This window comes from Polypterus senegalus, chromosome 16, assembly GCF_016835505.1.
Source record: "Polypterus senegalus isolate Bchr_013 chromosome 16, ASM1683550v1, whole genome shotgun sequence".
NCBI lineage: Eukaryota > Metazoa > Chordata > Cladistia > Polypteriformes > Polypteridae > Polypterus > Polypterus senegalus.
In genome coordinates this window covers 43,966,220-43,971,834 of record NC_053169.1, presented here as the reverse complement: position 1 = coordinate 43,971,834, position 5,615 = coordinate 43,966,220, and the positions used below count along the sequence as shown (strand labels likewise).

General features: G+C 34.7%; 1 long non-coding RNA gene across 1 annotated transcript; it reads right to left on the bottom strand.

Moving 5' to 3' along the window:
• Nucleotides 1–4,379: 4,379 nt before the first annotated feature.
• Nucleotides 4,380–5,368, bottom strand: LOC120516630. Its single transcript, XR_005630877.1, has 3 exons — nt 5,260–5,368; nt 4,793–4,951; nt 4,380–4,607 (listed from the first exon to the last, which is right to left on the bottom strand). It is a non-coding gene; the product is annotated as an uncharacterized LOC120516630 (long non-coding RNA).
• Nucleotides 5,369–5,615: the final 247 nt, after the last annotated feature.

Sequence of the window (5,615 nt, the reverse complement as noted above, 5' to 3'; positions counted from 1 at the left end):
AATTTTCATTTTGTTGCTTTGTTCCCTAAAAGTATTTACAATATATGCAAATATTTTTGATAATGTTTTTGTTAACAAGCTGTATTGTTAAAGGTAGTGAGACCATTTGTGGCAAAAGCTAAGAGTGGTAGGGTGTGACTCAAACTGTTTCATGGCATTCAAAGATTTATATTCATCAGATTGGGTAAGATGTTTAAGTGTGCGACATGAGTGAGGGAGAGAAGAGTAGTTGCCAAGACTATTTTATTTTTTAAATCTCCAAGTGAACCACTTCCCCTGGCCGTTTTTCTGGACAGGCCGAGGTACTTGAGTGGCTGTATCATGTTGCCTATGATTCTGTACAAGTCTTTCTAAGTGGTTAGTTGCAAAACTAATTGAATATGCTTAGTATAAAAGAAAAAAATGAGAATAAAAATAGCAGTTGTGAAATGTTTTTTTTTAATCTATGGTCAAACTGTGGATTACTTAATAAAACTTTACTATGGCTAAGCTACTTTTACAGGATGGAAACTTAATGTGCACATTTACGGGGTTTCTTACATGTGTCACATAGCCTGACATGCTTGATGAAACAATTAGGAGATAAAAAGCCGCTTTTAAAGTACCTTCTCTGAAATCTGCCACTTTAAAATGACAGAATAATAGGACAGAATAATGATGCTATTAGTCTATCATGTAGTCTTAATGAAATCAGTGACTTTTTAGATTATATTATCTCCTGTTTTTCAGATTTTTTGAGCATAAATTTAAAAAGGTAAAACTGATTCAGCGTTAAGATATTTTTTAAGATTGCTGCTAACTGTTTTATTTGTTAGGCTTAACACTTAGTCTTCAGTGGGAATAGCACAATCAGTATGTTGCTGTGAAATTATGTGTACGAATTTATTAAGTTACTGGTAAGAACCGCTATGTTAGCAGGATATAATAAAATTTCAACAAACTTTGAATTAAGTAATAATCAGTTGTTTCAAAGATAAGATTCCAACAATGATATATATATCATACATACATATATATACATTTTCATGACCATTTACAGCACTCCATCACTCTCCTTCTTGGTCAAATAGCCCTTACACAGACTGGAGGTGTGTTTGGGGTCATTATCCTGTTGAATAATAAATGATTGTCTAACTAACCTGACTTCTGCACAACACAACTGCTGGTCCCAACCCCATTGATAAAGCAAGAAATTCCACTAAATAACCCTGATAAGGCACACCTGTGAAGTGAAAACCATTTCAGGTGACTACCTGCTGAAGCTCATCGAGAGAATGCCAAGAGTGTGCAAAGCACTAATCAGAGCAAAGGGTGGCTATTTTGAAGAAACTAGAATATAAAACATGTTTTCAGTTATTTCACCTTTTTTTGTTAAGTACATAACTCCACATGTGTTCATTCATAGTTTTGATGCCTTCAGTGAGAATCCACCAATGTAAATGGTCATGAAAATAAAGAAAACACATTGAATGAGGAGGTGTGTCCAAACTTTTGGCCTGTGCTGTATATATATATATATATATATATATATATATATATTCTTTAATGATTTTATTAAGAGTTTTAAAAAAATGTTAATAATTGTGGCTTATTTGTTTAACAAATTTTGCTCCATTGTTTCACAACATTGGTTAAAGCAAATGCCTCAAAAGATTTAGGCAAATTATACTGCAGTATGCGAAGTAAAGGAGTAGTAAATAACGACCAAATAGTGATCCATATCTATATTTTTTTCTTTTTTTAACCTTTATTATCTTTATCAAACTAGCACCACACTAGTTCAGATGGAATGGAACAGTGTGAGGTTTTTTATGGTGGCTGGAGTGCCAATTCTGCCATCAACCCCCAGGTTTTTCCCTGCAGGCTGGAGGGCCTACAGTTGATGGTAATTAGTATTCACTGGATCACAGTATAAATCATACAGAGTAGATTTTGAAAAAGATTTCCTTCCCATGGCTAACCAAGCAGGTTTGGCTTTGTTGACTTCTCTCTCCTTCCAGAGATTTAGCACATGTACTGTATATTTTCAGTCCAGTAACAGCAATGAAAATTTGGTAGTGAAATGCCACCTTCTGCTTTAGATCTCAGTAAAGTTATCTTTGTAACATGTGTCAATTTTCTGATTCAAGATAATCAAAGTCACTATTTAGTCCAGGTTAAAAAAATCAATTAGTATAGATACAGAAAGTGATACTCTGAAAAAATATATAGAATGGATATTCATTTTAATAATATCACTCCCCCAGGCAGACCATCTATTAATATCTTGCTTAATACATTTCCATCATTTTCATTGGTTGAAGTAGAACAAAGGAATAAGTGGCTGGCTGGGTTTCGTCTGCCTCAGGTGGTTCCCTTCACCCCCCCTTAATAAAAGGACAAGTGTCTATGTATCTGTCCGGTTGCTATGTCTCTGTTATATACCATCTGGTATAGGATTCATGAAAAGCAGTGCTAATGTTTGTGATGGGCCCTCTGTAAAAGTGAAAAATGCAATGCATTTTATTACTACACACATTACAAAATACATTTGTAACTGAATGCAAGTAAAGATAACAGATAATTCAGATACTGTAGGGGAAATGTATATTCCTTGATAACATGTAATGTACTAACAACAACAACATTTATTTATATTAGGCCATAAGTTGAACCTAGAAAAAGTGGCTAGAAATCACTTTTCGTTCCCACGTCTGGGCACTACTTTTTTAATGAATTTCTGGATAGACAACAGTCTTATGGATTCTATGTTAAAAGTTCTCCATAAAAAATACTGCAGTTTTTTGTCAGGATGCAAAAATGTGTATAATTGGGAATTTACAAAAAGCGAAAATCTCATGCTGCTAGTTTGGCCTGTAACTTTATTAATACGCATTTAATCAACACAAAATATATGTCAAATCCACATTTATACATGTAGCTACATATCTGAGACAAGTATTGGTGCATTAATCAACTCAATTTTGAAGGAAGACCATGAAATAATGCAATTTTTTTTATAACGCACTTCAACTTCACAGATTGGCACCAAATAAAACTGAAGAACAAATTGAAACTTAAACATTTTTGTTATGTTTTATTCATCAAAATGTTCAGTAGGCACTTAGGAATCACACAAAATTAAAGATAAAACAGTTTTTGGTCCAAGTTGGCTAAAATGACTTGAAATGCTGGACTGCTGCACTAATTTTTCAATAACGACAAATATTAAACATTTTACAGCAGCTTCATTACAGCTCAAATCCAACTAACCTGTGACACAGATCACCTTTACTCATCACTACTATCCTTATCACTATCATCAGAACCATCTTCACATGTAGTTCTTTCCTCTGTTTCCTGGAAAACATTTGTGCAATTGAGACAGCAGCATAAATCTGTACAGGACAGATTTGCAGACATACAGGAACATCTTCCAGTTTCACATTTGCCTTGCTTGCAACTGTAGTGGACAACCTGCAACACACTATCAGGGGCTTAATTTCTAGTCATCAACGTCACTGTTAACTCCCCATCCTCGAGGTGCCATCCATTGCCAACAGGGGAAGGGGGACACATTTTACCTTTAAGAGAATGTCTCATTATGGCTGCTTGGTAGTTTGCCCTTTCGCAGTGTTGGTACAAAGCATCACTTGTCAGAGGCATGGATCGTTTTGGCAAAGCTGATGATGCCATGCAGAATGCTTTGTATCGTGCATCGTTCAGACTTTTAGCACATGATTGGCCATATAGGTGACAGACATATTTGCAAAGCACTTCAAAGGTAGACTGGTCCAAATTAAAACTGCTACCCAGATTTCTAAATGCAGTCAGGTATTCCTCTGTCTCGCAAGCAACAGAAAATGACTTTTTTTTCCCCTTGCCATAAAAGGCACTTGTAGAGTCACAGCCTGAGAAGGTATGGATCCCAATAAGTGCCAAACATACACTGTTGCCGAGAGCTGATGACACCTTACAGAAGTCAATGATCCTCGTTTTGTTGCCAACCCTAGTGAAAAAATACAATCTGCAGGTAAATCTGGCTGCAGACTTAATGCAATCACTGCCACATCAGTATCAGGGCTCTTGATGACTACAGTTTGGTGTTCCTGTGCAGCATGTTTTGCATGAAAAAACAACCTGGTGTCACATTCCTCATGATCACATGTCAGATTTTCAACAGCACTGACAGTTTGTAAACCCTCTGCTACAGCCATGCAGTGACACAGGTCTACATGTGTTATGTATAAATGTAAGTCCTTACCTAAAATGGTAAGATCAGCGTCTCGCCACATTACATAGAGGAATTCTGCCAGTGCTTCTTTGTTTTTCCCATCCGACAGAAACTTCTTCCATTGTGTTGGTGTCTTTTGATCCCGTCCTTAAATTTTTACCTGTTGTGTGCCACCAACAGCTCTGCGTGATCGTTCTACATTTTTAATACTAATTTCTGGATACTTGTCTATCACAAAATTGTTTCTGTACCTGATGGATGAGGTATTCTGTCTACCAGCTTATCTGCAGAAAGTGTCTCAACAAAAACCAATTCACTGATGTTGCGCTTGTTGGGAGAGTGAAACACCAGCTGGGGGAAATCACGGGAAAGCCTCCTCTTCAATTTATCCTGCCTGAAATACAATAAATTATGATCACAAGCACAAAATATAAATCTAACACACAAAAAACATTGTCAGCTTATTATGATAAAATAGGATTATGTGAATATTATTATTTATTAAATTTTTCTGAGAAAAAAAGTTTGCATAAATGTTTATTCCAAATCTGCAAAATAAACTTATGGTATTTAAATTACCTGTAGTTTGAAGCATCAAGATCTTCATGGCTTTTTACAAGATTTAAAAACATTCTTCTTAGCCGTGTCATTGTCATCACCTCTTGGTTTACAATTATTCGATGGCAGATGATTCTCTCAGAGAAGATCTTGTAGCTGACATCATAGGTTGGCTCATTTCTATTAAAAGTATCAAATATTTTATGTTCTGTAACTATTACACTGGCTTCTATATTTGGAATGCATATATTGTGTGCATGTACAAACTAAAAGCAACTGACAAACCAATTGAGTTTTTTTTTATTCTTCAGAAAGAAAATACAATAAATTATTTTAAATATTCTTTTGCCCTCACAAATGACTAGACATTTTATTATGCTGAATTATTGTAACAAACGGTCCATGTAGATTAATGCTTAATTTCTTTTCAAATTAGCAATTATTCAAATCAATTATGAATTATTTTAAAACACAATATAACAACTTACTGTTCTTCTGAGGTCTGTGTATTTGTTCCAGTAGACTTTGTCAAGAACCTGGTGTACTGTCTGTAACAGGACTTGTGATATCATACTTCCGGAGACACACAGTCTTTGTCTTTAATATGCACAAGAATGCTAGTGTCTTCCTTCATCTCAGCTGCTTTGTAAAAAAACAAACATTTAATTTAATGAAATTGTAAATAAATATGTATTTAAAAAAACATAACAGTTCTGACTGTTCATGCATATGTGTATGCAAAAACTGACTGCACTATAAACATTATAATGTACATGTAATGTAAATATTGATGTATTTGAAAGTTAGTTATGGTTCTCAGCATATGGCATATAACTTTAAGTTC